The sequence below is a fragment of the Ceratotherium simum genome, chromosome 16, assembly GCF_057802395.1.
Source record: "Ceratotherium simum simum isolate JZ-2026a chromosome 16, ASM5780239v1, whole genome shotgun sequence".
NCBI lineage: Eukaryota > Metazoa > Chordata > Mammalia > Perissodactyla > Rhinocerotidae > Ceratotherium > Ceratotherium simum.
This window is the reverse complement of record NC_141915.1, coordinates 53,400,617-53,414,887: the sequence shown is the minus strand read 5'-3', so window position 1 is coordinate 53,414,887 and position 14,271 is coordinate 53,400,617.

Here is a 14,271-nt window from a genome sequence, read left to right as displayed (position 1 = left end):
TAGGCAGTGGGTTGGACCTAGAGAGCTTTGGAATTTGAGCAGATTCACTTGCCTCGTGCTAAGAGATCTATGGAAGGTACCCTGGCTAACGCACTGGGAAGGGGTCTGCGAAGGCTACATGTTTTCCATGCTGAAGGAAACAAGCCAGCTAGGCTGGGGCAGCACCATACTTTGCAGATGCTCCACCACGGAGAAGTGGACTGTATCAGCTGTGGTCCTTGGAATGAGAGCCCCCTCACCTTGCTGGACACAGGAGAAGGAAATTACCAAGCACCTCTCAGAGAGGCCATCTAGTTTTGAAGCTCCCAGAGAAGAAAAGGAGACTCTCATCATTACATTCTCAGTGCCCTGGGGAAATGCAGATTTCACATGGAGGGAGAGAAAAGATTAGAATATGAAAGCTGTGGGGACATGGGGACAGTGAAGGGGACTGTAGCCTAGTGGTCAGGCCTTGGCCTACTAGCTGTGTGACCATGGACAAATCACCTTATCTATCTGAACCTCAATACACAAATATCTGAAATGGGTATAAGAATAATTCCTACTCTAGGTACTTTGCAAGGCAGGTAATATATTTGTGACATCTATGTAAACTGTAGAGTGCTATGAAAATGTTAGTTTTGTTTTTTTTTTAGGTAACTACTTAGACAGTGGAAATCAGATTCTGATGAGGATTTGTTGTATAAATGAATGCACAAACAATTGAAGAATTTGAAGGCTCCACGGCTTTTTAATCATGCTCAGCCAATGCCTGTATATATAAATCTATGTGGTAATGGTCACTCATCTAACTGTGCTTTTGAATTGAATCATTGACTCTCCTTATGTGGAAAGGGGTACATGCGTGCTAGACTCCCCAGGAGAGCATGAGGTTCCTGTGGGCAGGAAACAGGTCTCTCCCTTTGCGATGTCCCTTCAGTGACTGCTGTGGAGGGCTGTGTTCTCAGCTGCAAGTCACCCCCCTGGCTAACTAACCAATTGATTATCAGACTAGGAGTAGGGATGGGCTTTCCCAGACATGGAAATATGTTTGCTGGTTGCTCAACATCTGTGATATGCCTGTGTGCTCCCTGGAGTTAGCATCTATAAACGCTGACTGAATGAAAGCAGGGAGCTACACAGCATGTTGTGTTACTTCCTGGTGCTTACACAGAACGTGGCTGAAAGGTATGATGTGGATCAAGATTCCTTTACCCCGCCACAGTTAGTTTTGACTCTGCTACTTCAAAATGGAGAGATCGTGAAGGAGTCACTTTGCTCTCTGATTCCGAGTCTGCTGATCTATAAAATGGGAATACTAAAGGCTACCGTGCAGCTGTTGTGTGGATTTGAAATAGTATTTATAAAGACCCTAGCAAGGTGCCTGAAACATGCTTAATAAATATTCTTGTTCATATTGTTTTGGTACCGATACAGACTCAATTCAAGACTACATTTGCTAAGTGTAGAAACCAGTGCTTATGTTATCTGTTTGCTTTCCTGACAGACAAAGGGCCACACTTCCCATATATCTGCTGGTGGCTACATGGCTCACGCATCTGTTCCATTTGTCCACAGTTTCATAGCTCCTGAGGATGTTACTACTGCACTTCAGCAGACCCCAGAGTAACCACTTGAGGATTCTTTTGTCATACATCATTCATTCCTTATTTCACCCATCAAACATTTACTAAGAACCACCTCTTCCTGGTGCTATGATGGGCACTGAGATACCTCTAGGCCAATAGCACTGAGCTCAGAACATAAGCAAACCTAATAAGAACCTACTTCCAAACTCAACCCATCAGATCTTGATAATAAAGAAAGTTTCTATTGATCCCCTGTCCACCGCCTGAAAAGAGAAATTTTTAACTCTTTGCTGAGGCTAAGATTCTCTTATCCCTCTTTAGATGATGTCTTCTTTCCCAAAGCCAGCGAAGAGAAAGAGATAATAGAAAACAGGATTGAAGAAAAGATGCTCTGCAATTTAAACTCTAGATCAGGGGTAAGCAAACTTTCCCTGTAAAGGGCTGGATAGTAAGTATCTTAGGCTTTGCAAATCATGTGGTTTCTATTGCAACTACACAACTCTGACATTATAACATGAAAGCAACCACAGATGAAACATAAATGAATAAGCATGGCTATGAACCAATAAAATTTTATTTATAGAAACAGGCAGGAAAACTACAAATACTGATGAAAAAATCAAAGATTTAAATAAATGGAGAGATATTCCATGTTCATGGATTGGAAGAATCAGTATGGTTAAGATGTCAATTCTTCCTAACCTGATCTGTAGATTCACCACATTCCAGTCAAAATCTCAGGAAGCTGTTTTGTGGATCTTGATAAACTGATTCTAAAGTTGATATGAAAAGGCAAAGTACCTCAATTAGGGAACACAATAGTGAGGGAGAAAGACACAGTTGGAGGACCTGTACTACCAGATTTCAAGACTTACTACAAGGCCACAGTCATCAAGACAGCATGGTATTGGTGGAAGAACAGACAAATAGATCAATGGAACAGAACAGAGAGCCCAGAAAAAGACTCACACAAATACAGTCAGCTGATCTTTGACAAAGAAGCAAAGGCAATTCACTGGAGAAAGGACAATCTTTTCAACAAATGGTGCTGCAACAACTGGACGTCCATATGCAAAACAGAAGAAGAATAAGAACCTAGACACAGATCTTACATCTCACACCAAAATTAACTCTTGAAGAAAACATAAGAAAATCTGCATGACCTTGGATTTGGTGATAAATTTTTAGGTATAACACCAATATCACAATCCATGAAAGAGGAAAACTGATAAGTCAAACTTTATTAAAATTGAAAACTTCTGTGCGAAAGACACTGTTAAGAGAATGAAAAGACAAGCTACTGAATGGAAGACAATATCTACAAAATATATACTGATAAACGACTTGTATCAAAAAAATATACAAAGAACTCTTAAAACTCAACAATAAGAAAACAAAAACCCAATTAAAAAATGAGTAAAAGATATGAACAAAACCGTACCCAAGAAGGTATATAAATGGCAATTAACCACATGAAAAGATATTCAATATTATTTCTCATTAGGGAGTTACAAATTAAAACAATGAAATTCCACTACATGTCTATTAGAAATGACTAAAATCCAAAAACTGAAATACCAGCTTTGGGCAAGGATACAAAGCGACAGGGACTCTCATTCATGGCAGGTGGGAATGCAAAATGGTACAGCCACTTTGGAAGACAATTGGCAATTTCTTATAAAACTAAAACATAGTCTCATCCTATGATTCAGCAGTCACACTCATAGGTATTAACACAACTGGTTTGAAAACTTATGTCCACACAAACCTCTGCTTGTGAATAGCAGTTGTATTTATAATTGCCCCAAACTGGAAACAGCCAAGACATTCTTCAATCGGTAAATGGATAAACAAACTATGGTACATCTGCAACGATATAATGGAATATCATTTGGCAATAAAAAGAAATGAGCCATTAAGCCATCAAAAGACATGGGTAGATCTTAATTGCATATTGTTAAGTGAAAGAAGCCAGTCTGAAAAAGCTATACAATGTTAGCTTCCAATTAGATGACATTCTGGAAAAGGCAAAACTATAGAGATGGTAAACAGATCAGTGCTTGCCAGAAGTTTGGAGGGGAAGGAGAAGTAAATAGTTGAAACAGAGAATTTTTTAGGGTGGTAAATTATTCTGTGTTATACTGTAATGATGAGTACAAAACATTAAGCATTTATCAGAATCCATAGAACTTTATAGCACAAAGAGTAAACTTTAATGTATACAAATTTTTTAAAAACTCATTTAAGAGTTTGGGGGATCCCAGGATGAAATGCAGAATGTGGCAAAAGAATCTCAATTACAAATGTAAGAACATCAACCAATGGAGTTGGAGAACAAAATACTGACCTAAGTAACTTTGGAAACGAGAGGAGTTTGTAAGTCTACAGGCATATGAGTAAACAATTCTCAAATCATTATACATGTATGCTGGAATTGAACAATTAAGTAAATGGACGGAGGATGGTAGGAGCCAGGTTTTTCACTGTTGGAGTAGGAGATTACAGATAAGCAAGGAGAGGAGGCTGGAATAATCCATGTGGTAATGGGTTAGAGTTGGAGACATCAGTATGAATCATGTTTAGCTTAACATAGACACAGATGATTACATATAGAAATCTTTATAGAAAGGTGTATATATACAAGTTAGTATATACACATTTGTCTCCTTGCTCTGTCAGCTGAGAGAACCTAGAAGCCGTGATACCCCAGAAGCAATGAGCACACCTAGTACCCAGACCTTGGTTCCTAATACCAAGATACTCTGCAGTAAAAAGAATCAGGTTCCTTGGAGAAATGGTTGATTCTATGGGGGCAGGAAATAAGCAAAATGAGCCTGGAGTATCTTGTAGTGTCAGAAAGTAAGAAAATACTCAGAAAACAGAACAACAAAAAAAGGCAAAACAAAAACCCATACAATGATCTGGATATGTTAAAGTGATACAGGAACCAACTGAAAGAGCTCCCAATGGTGAAAGCTGGTGCAGCAAGAAAATAAATAAAGTAATATTATATATAACACACAGTATAAAATAAATACCTATGAGTTCATAATAATATTTATGTGATTGAATAAATAAATGGAGGAGAACAGGCAAATCTCCCGTGCAGAAGAATTCCAAGTAATTTATGTAGCTACTCCACCCTTAAGTGTGGGCTGTGCATAGTGACTTTCTTCTGAAGAGGACGGTATAGAAAGGGAGAAAGAAAAGAGTAACTTAACAGTGGAGAAAGCTGACAAACCCTACCTCAGCCAGATGACCCAGATTAACATCAATAGTGATAAATCTTGTTGATCTTATGTACCCTTGACATGATGTGATGAGCATGGCACTTTACATCTGTGGTCTGCCTTCCCGAAACACGTTATCCCAGTCTAATCACGAACAAATATCAGACAAATCCCAAATGAGGGACATGCAACAAAATGCCTGACCAGTGTCCCTCAAAACTGTCAGGGTCAGCAAAAAGAGAGACAGTAAGTCTGAGAAATTATCACAGCCAAGAGAAGCCTAAGGAGACATGATGGCTAAATATAATGTGAGGTCCTGGTTACGATCCTGGAACAGAAAAAGGACATTAGGAGAAACCTGAGGAAATTTGAAGTATGTCCCTCAGTTAATAACAATTTATCAATATTTGTTCATTAATTCTGACAAATATACCACACGAATGCAAGATGTTAATAATAGGGAAACTGGCTGTGTAGTATACAGGAAATTCCTGAAGTATGTTCTCAATAATTTTGAAAATCTAAAATTGTTCTAAAATAAAAAGTTTATTCAAAAAATTATAGGGAGCAGGCTGGGTTTGGTCCACAGGTTGTAGTTTGCTGACTCCTTCCCTAGATAAATGTTTTCAAATCTAACTACTCATTAGAATCACCTGAGGAACTTTTTAAGAACTTTGGTTTTTTAAAATAGGTAATCTACATGTTGCAGAAATCAGGACGCTATAAAAAGTTCTCTTTCCCACTTATGTCCCCAAATATTCTGTCACCCCCTGCTCCCCACCGTCACCACTTTGATTATTTTCTGCCAGTGTTTCTTTACACAAATACAAGCACTATGAAAGTATGTTCTTGATTTTCTCCCCTTCTTCTTGTACAAACAATGGTATCCTATAGGTAATACTGTTCTGTCCGGGGTTTTTTTTTTTTCCTTTCTATATATCCTAGATATCTTTCCATATCAGTGCAGAGAAATCTTTCTCATTCTTTTTTAACAGACGCATAGTATTCTAGGTTGAGGTTGGACCAGAATTTATTTAATATCTCTTACAGATAAACATTTGGGTTGTCTCCAGTCTTTTCTGTTACCAGTTATGCTGTAATGAATAATCATATATACATGGAATTATTAGCTTGTAGGGTGTATCTTTGATGCGTGCACCCCACTTCAAGCCAATTAAATCAGAAATTCTAGGGGCAGGTCCTGGATAATCCTCATTTTTAAAAAATCCTCCAGGGAATCCCAACGTGCGGCCAGGAAGGAGAAGCACTGCTGCGGATCAAACACATCTTGTAGAGTAAGAGGGCAGTGGGGACCCTCTCGGTGGATTTTCCAAGTAGGACAATAATTCTCAAGCTTGGCTACATGCAGAATCACTTAAGAGCTATTTAAAAATACCCACGTTCAACAGCAACTAGCAGGATGTGCAACTACAACGTACAACTATCTACTGGGGCGTTGGGGAGAAAAAGGGAAAAAAAGGAGGAGGACTGGCAATAGATGTTAGCTCAGGGCCGGTCTTCCTCAGCAAAAAGAGGGGGATTGGCATGGATGTTAGCTCAGGGCTGACCTTCCTCACACACACACACAGAAAAATCCACGTTCAAGGCTCACTCCAGAAAAACTGAATCCTAATCAACGGAGATAGAGCCCCAGCATAATTTTTTAAATCTCCCTTTGTGATTCTGATGCACAATCATGGTTAAAAACCATCAATCTAGGATAGAAAACGCACATTGTTAGAGAAAAGGGCATTTGTGGAGTGAGAGCTCTATCTTCTCTTCTTCACCCAGATCTTGTAGTCTACTTTCTGTCTCTCTGCTCCCCTCCCCAGCCTTCTCTTGGAAAGCACTCTGGAAGTAGATCTAGAACAGAGGATGAATGAGGCATCATGGTGACTGCCCTCAGTGCAAGGGTGAGGTGGTGGGCTTGTCTCAGCCCACAAGTAGCATGAACATGAAGGGAACGCCCACTGTCGGAGAGCGCGCATCACTGCCCATCCATGAGCTCCCAGATTAATATTTGCCAGCCCTTGATGAACTCTGGTTTCCTTCCGGCAGCCTCTCTTTCCCATCAGCAGAACTGTGGTGAGTGATGAGGGCATTGGTGTACAAACAGAAACTTCTCTTTCCTCATCTTTTCTCGATTTCAATGAGTTGGCATGAAATCTAAGACATGACTTACCCTGGGCATTGCTTCCTTATTGTGTCATGGGGAAGGACAAGGGGAAACCTATTTTTAAAAGAGAAACAAAGAAATATCCCCTAGTAATTGACGTGTGTTGGGTGCTTACTCATGGGACCCTTGCCCCAAATGGGTGACATTTTATCATCCTCATTTTACAATGGGAAACTGAGGCACAGGGTGGTTAAGAAATTTGTTCAAAGTAACACGGCCAGGTAGTTTCACAGCAAGTAGATCTCAAAATCAGGTCTATCCATCTCCAAAATCCAAGCTCTATGCTATACTGTCTTCTTCCAATAGGAGTTGAGAATTTTCTCCTGATTTCTGTGGGTTACCTCAAGGCTATGGTATATTGTTGAGGGTTGCCATCTTTGATGGAATCCAAAACTTTGGTGGCCTCTACGTTTGGGAGAAAGAAAAGGAGTCTTTATACATTATCTGCCCTTATTCCAAGATTAACTTTCTGCATGAGGCAAAAAGGATTGCCTTGCACCTCCAGTAAAGCCATAGTGCTTTTTCACGACATTGTACCCTGTAAAGTCCCTCCTGAAACACTGTAAATGCCACCTGCTACAACGCATTACAGTTACCATGACAGTTACCAGGTGCAGAGAATTGTTACCCTCCTTGTCTCATTTAATTCTCATTCCACCCTATTTGATAAGCAAACTGGGGATCCAAGAAGTTAACTGACTTGTCCAACTTCACATCACTAGGAAGCGGTACAGCCAGACTCAAATTAAAGTCTCATTTGATACCAAAACGCCCATGCCCAGCCCATTCCAGTGTGTTTTCTAGAAAAACCTTCTTTTTCACCCCCGGTACATCTTTCCACCTTCCTCTCATGACGCTTAAAGACATTCAAAACTTTTAAGTCTCTTTCTCTTTCTTCTCCTACCCAAGCTAGAGAGAATTAGGCCACAGTGAATGGATTGATATGCAGAGTTAACCCATATCTTCCCCAACTGGGGCCAGAAGAATTCCGGACATTAGAATCGGGGGCAAGGAGCTGGAGTGAGAACCCAAGGGTTAATATTGCTATAGTGGGAAAGTTATCTGCTTTGTTGTAAAACACAGCTTCCCAGCACTACAGAGGGTCTATTAGCATGCAAATGTACTTTGCCTCATGCTTTTTAATGTTTTACTTCTCTTAATTGCTGCAACCGGTTGTAATTTCTGAGCACCGCTGGCTTCAGGGAAGCAGTTTCCTCTAAAGGGATCTGTCATTGCACCTGGAAAGATTCTGAATTCTAATTTTATTAACCAGTTGGGTGAGGCATTTTCTCTTCTTTCAAAGGAAAAAAAAAATCCAGGTTGAAGTTAGAAACCTTCTCATTTTGCCCCAATGCTTAGTTTCCTCCGTATTTTTTGCTTTGGAGCTTGACATTCTGAATAAGAGATCAAAAATCACACATGATATTTGACAAAGATAAGAGTGAGATTATTAAAGATTTCAGATATCAGACCCTGGCTATGAACTTGGAGTGAAAAAATTTTCTGAATGCTCCCTGGATTGGATCGTAACCCGTTCTCTCATTCCAGAGTTGTTCCGGATGAGGACATTATTTCTATGGCTCTCTCCAATTCTAAGACTACTTTCTATGAACCTCCGTCACGGTAAGACAAAAGTTAGCAAGACATTCTCAGCCAGTTTAAGGAATAACTGCCTCCCTCCCTATCCACACCTACACCCCAACTGAAATTTTTTCACAAGTAGGTAGTGAATGCAGAGACTCTGAAACCTGGCGTGGGCTCCAGAAAACAGGTCATTCTTGCAGACCTTCCGGAGACACCACCGTTGGTCAAGTCACTTCACCTTCTGGAATTATTTTCTTATGGCACTCTTGGAGACAATTAGCCTGACCTGGCACTTCTTTCTGGTTTGAAAAGCAGTCTTGTGGAGCCTGAAACCTCATCAGAGGCAGTCGGTGGCTCCATGAAGATCCAGGACCACTGTATGCCGATGTCCTTACTGGGGAGACAGTGGGAGCAGCCGGCAGTACATCACTATGTGTGAAAGGGTGCAGTTCCCGCTTGACCTCACTGGTGCAAAAAGTCCACGTAAATACAAATTCGGCCTCTGCTGAATTTGTGCTGCCGATATTTACATTTTCTTGTCATTTACTATGTAGAAGGGATTATTAGCATCTTATTTGGCAGTTCTTTATCCACCACTTTGTTTGTTATTAAGCTTTCAACTGAGTTCTGAATTTCTGGGAATCCCAAGTGCGATGAGAAATGATGGAGAACTTGTGACTTGACGGATGAAAGAGCAATGTGCCCACAACCGCAAAGGCTAAAGGCAAGCCCGCTGTGGGTTCGTTTCCTTGTCTTCTCCCACCTCTCTGCATCCCCACGATGTCCCTCCTGCACAGCGTCTGTCCACAGTAACGTCCTCATAACAGTGTGTTAATAAACAAAAATAAATTGTGAGCTTACCTGTTCATTGATTTATGCATAAATTTTCAGGGTTGGGAGATTGTAACGTCTGAATGACTGAAGTCAAAGCAAGGAGACATTGTGGCAGACCAGAGTTCTGGACTGAGCTTTGGAGGAAACTAAAGAGAAGACACGAGGAGTTGGCTCCCAGGTTAGGAAGCTGGAACACGTTAGCCCACTGCAGCAAAACCTGCATTCTTTCATTTTGGCTTTTAAAATTTCTTTTTAGTGGAAGTTGGGAGTCGGGGTAGCGGGTGAGAGGAGAAAGGCTTTCCCTTTCTGAGCAACTCATTTGTACCAGGCACTTTATGAAGACTCTTAAGAATCCACGGAGAAAGATTTTATCTCCATTTTTCATTAAAAAGAAACTGAGGCTCAGAGAGTCACACACATGCTCCAGGTCACCCGACCAGTGAGAGTAGCAGAATTAAGGCTAACATCAGTTCTCCCTGATTCCAAAACTTCCCCCTCCTCCACACCACCTCCCAGACACGCACCAGAATCTTCCATTTACCAGAGCAGAGCCTCTGAGTAGAACTGGTAGTGGGGAGGGCCCCCCAGAAGGTGGCCTTAGTCACAAGTGGCCTAGCTCTGTCCCCCAGCCACCCACCAGTCCTTCCCCTCCCCAACGATTTCAACTTGTTTCCTTTGGAGAAAACATGACTTTTCCCATTGATGGAACTCCCTGGCCAACAATACACCCATTGCAGCCCCCCTTCCCTGGACCAAGCTTTAACACTGGCTGGCTGTCCCTCCTATCCCCCACCCCACCTGCCCTGACCTTCCTTTGGGGGGAACTTTCTGCGTAACAATGTCTGGTCCCTGCAGCCCTGAGCTGCCCTTTGCTATTAGCACCTAATGAAAATGTAACCGTATTTAACCCCCCACAGTCCTAGATTAGCCCAAGTGGGTTTAATTCCTTTGTATGATAAGCATCCCGCTCTCCATTTGGATAGTCCAGCCCCTTCTCCCTGGAGAGGACGCAGAGCTGTGTAGGGCTAACTCGGACCTCTCAGCTGTCCGGGACACAATAGGGAAAGTATCTTTTGTGGCATTAACGGCTTTGGGGAGGGGAGAGGGGAGGGTACGGGCTGGTGGGGAGGGGGTGCAGTTGAAGAGGAGGAGAACAATGTGTGAGAAGCTGAGGCTGTGGGTTTCCCACACGGACCAATATGTGCCCCCCACCCCCCTCTGGGAGAGACAGATCTGCAGCGACCAGCCCACAGCTGATCCCGCCTTGATTGGCTTTTTTTTTTTTTCATTGTGCTCTCAAGGGACGAAAATCCTTTTGTGGCGTGAAAGGAGAGGCGTTCCTGCGTCCCCTCCCTCGACCTGATTGGCTATGTCACAAGATGGCCAAATCCACCCGGATTAATGTGCTGCCGACCCGGCCGCGGGGCGAGGCCGTCTGAGTCCGCCCCTTCGGGCGAGCGTGTCTGCTGCCCTGGGAGCAGGGGAGGGGGACACGGAGGGGCAGGCCACCACTTTCTTCATATTTATTATTCCCCCCACCCCCGGCCCCGCGGGGATGTTTATTCATGGGCCACATCTGCTGGCTGGCAGGCGACATGTCTCTTGTTAGAATGCCTGGAGTCCCCAAGGAGCCGGGAAAATGGGCCACGTTCCTTAGGACCAGCCTTGTCGCCTTTTTGCTTTGCTCACGTAGTCCTTCGGCTTTGGCCGCCCCACCTGTAATCTTAGCCCTCCCACCGCCCAGCTTCCAGCGCTTTACCTGCCCCGCACTGCTCACCTGGAGATGCGCACTTGTCTTAGCTCTCTCCCCTTGCCGGCGCTGGAAGGAGAACACCCTCGCTCTCTGCCCTTTGCCCTTCTGTCACTTCTACCTGAATCACTGCTCCCCCATGGTGCTTCTTGGATAAATAAATCCCAGGCCTTGAGGAACCAGCTCAGGTTTTGTCTCTCTGACTCTCCTAACGGAAAGAACTCTTCTTTCTCTGACCTCTCATATTAGTCTGTACCTCTTTCATTGCACTTACCTCTTTGTATCTTACGAAATCATGATTCCAGGGTACGTGTTCCCTCCCTTCCCAACCTGCGAGGTCCCAGAGGACAGGGTTTGTCTGTGGTTCAGCCTTGTCACCCCACCTGTCCCCAACTAATGCTGATTCATAAGTGTGTCCTTGGGAGGCAGCGCTCAGTAGCTGTTGATTGAATGACATGAGTGAATGCACTCGCATCCACAGGTCTCGGATCTCTCTTACAGATCTGTCAGGGGAGCTGGGACTAGTCTAGGAAGTAAGCAGTCCTCTTTTTCCCCATTTGTAAAATGACACTAAGTTTGCTCCAACGTAGCTTTCCATTCGTCTGTCCTGCGTGGTTTCAGCAGTGCCATGCAGTTCAAAAGATTAGATGCTGAGGAAGGCTCAAAACAAAGAGGACGGAGAGACCTAGTCCCCGATTTGGGGGAGACAGGACTCTCTGTTGAGCCACTCACAGGTCAGTCTGTCTGTAGGACCAGCTACATGGCAGTCAGGCTAATAATTACTTTTACATTGGCGGTGGGGAATGTCTTTGCTGTTTTCTAATATAATTGATATTAATTTTTCAAATGGGACAGCCTCCAATGTACTTAGGAATAAGGGCAAAGAGGAAAAATAGAGAAAAATGAGAGAAACTGTAGCATCTTTATGGACGAGCCAGATCAAATCTTTACAGGTTTTAAGTGAAGAAGTAACAGTAGACCAAGGTGTGTTGGATCATACAATTTTAGCAGTGCCATCAAGAATTCAAATTAGATTATGGCTAGTTCTGGCTGTGAGTGGCGTGTATGTCAGTGAGATTGTGGCAAGGGGTGGGACGTGGCTTCCAAGTGGAGTGGCCAACTTTAAGATGATAAGTAGGACATCTTTCAGGTCTGCAGTTGAGGGACTGGAAGGCTCCTTCTTCCAGGAGAAACCAAAGAATTGGAGCGCGACTGGCCCAGAGATGCTTTCACCTATAAGTGCTATTTAATTATTGCTCAGTTGTATCAGTCATTGACACTTTAGCATGAACTGATTCAATCAAATAGCCTTTCTCTTAAGTGTTAGCTGATATTAGCTGCCCTAGGTAGAGGGAACTTGATTATTAGAAGTAGACTTGGGAAGGGTTGACTGAAGGCTGAGAAAGCCCTAACACCCTCAGAGAAAGGACCCCAGGAGGGAGAAAAATACAGAAAGTAAGGGGTGTGTCTGTCAAACAAACTCCCCCCAAATTTTGCCTAAGATCATTCTTGTCTGAGAAATGTGACAATGACTTTTCACTTTTCTACCCGGCTGCTCCCAGGATCCTGCATACAGTAGTTATTGCTGCAACACTGCTCCCTTATAGGTCAAATAAGGGGGCCTAAGAACCAAAAGCATCATTCTAAAGGAAAGAAGAAAAAGCCACATGAGTTCTTAGTTCCAAGTAAGCTTCACAAAATACTATTTAGAATGCAGTCCATTCTGAAATTGGGATCAGGGTGTAGACTGGCCATGGGAACTGAAGTGAATCAGGGAATGGAGAAAGTGGCTGGGCCTCTGAGGGCATCTGATCCTCCTCATTGGATTAATGCAGAATCCAAAGGGTTATACATAGCATACATCCCAATGTGTCCACCAAGGGCGACCAACAGCGGTCACCTGGGGGCATTAAATAAAAATGCAGGACTGGGTTTCCAGTCTAGACCAGCCTCTTCAGATTCTCTGGGGGAGGGCCCTGGGAATCTGCATTTAACAAGTACCCAGGCTATCCTTATGCACACTACAAACAATGGGCTTGAGTAGAAGAGCTAAATCCAACCCTCCATGGCTCCCTCGGAGCCCACTGTGGTATCCACTGCCCTCCTGCGAAGATGCTGAGCTGAGAGAAAGTTGCAGTGATTTCCGAGTTAATCTGCCTCAGGAGTGATGAACACTTAAAATTGAAAAAAAAAAACCCAAACACTTTCAATTCAATTAACTCTAAGAGCCTACTTATTTTTTTTAAAGAGGATTGGTTTTAATAGAAAAAAGTTAATGTTCAAATATGAAGATTCATCTTCCAAGGCATAGGAGGCTAAAACATAGATTTGCAAAAGTGATAGGATAATGGAAATTCTGAGAAATGTTTCTTTTTAAAGATAAAGTCCTTGCCTCTGAAGTGAAAGTCCCTCGTTGCCATTAAAAAGTTGAGTGCCTCTCTCTGAATAGGCCCTATGCTTTTGTTATCTGCATCTATGCATAAATCATATGTTTATTCATTCTCAGGCTTCTAAGAGCTCAGACTTTAAGACATAACTTTGTCTGAGATGGAATTTTGCAGGAATCAAGTATTACTCTGGATGTTTATGCCTCCATTTACAACTGAGAGTTTAATTGGGCTCAGAATTGTTAGCAAGAGAAGGTTAGAGAGAAGATGGTCCAGGGAATGTGTTAGGAAAAACATCTCAGGCTTTGGTTTATCAAAAGGGAGCATTGAAATTGGTATTGTTTACTAAAGTTAATCAGTTAGTCATTTTATACTTAAAAATACATATTTTTAAAACGAGAAGAAACATCTTTAGCTCTCTTCCTAGTTTTAAGAAAATCTGCTCACCTTTTATAAAGATACAGTTAATTAGGGCTGAGTTAGTGATGTCATAATGAATCAATTCTCGCCAAGGTCAAGGGGTCAAGACAACCTTCTAGGACAGAGTTTACAAACTAAAGTAAAGAAAACCCCACAGTTTTCTAAAGCTAGTGTTCTAATAAAGTAGTTTCCTATAACATCCTTTGTCTCAATGTTTCAGAACAACAGTATGGAGTCCAAATATCATAAACCTCAAATTCTCTTTATAAAATCTATATGTTTTCCTATGTATTATTTTCGTCTTACGTTTACCGTGGTTATG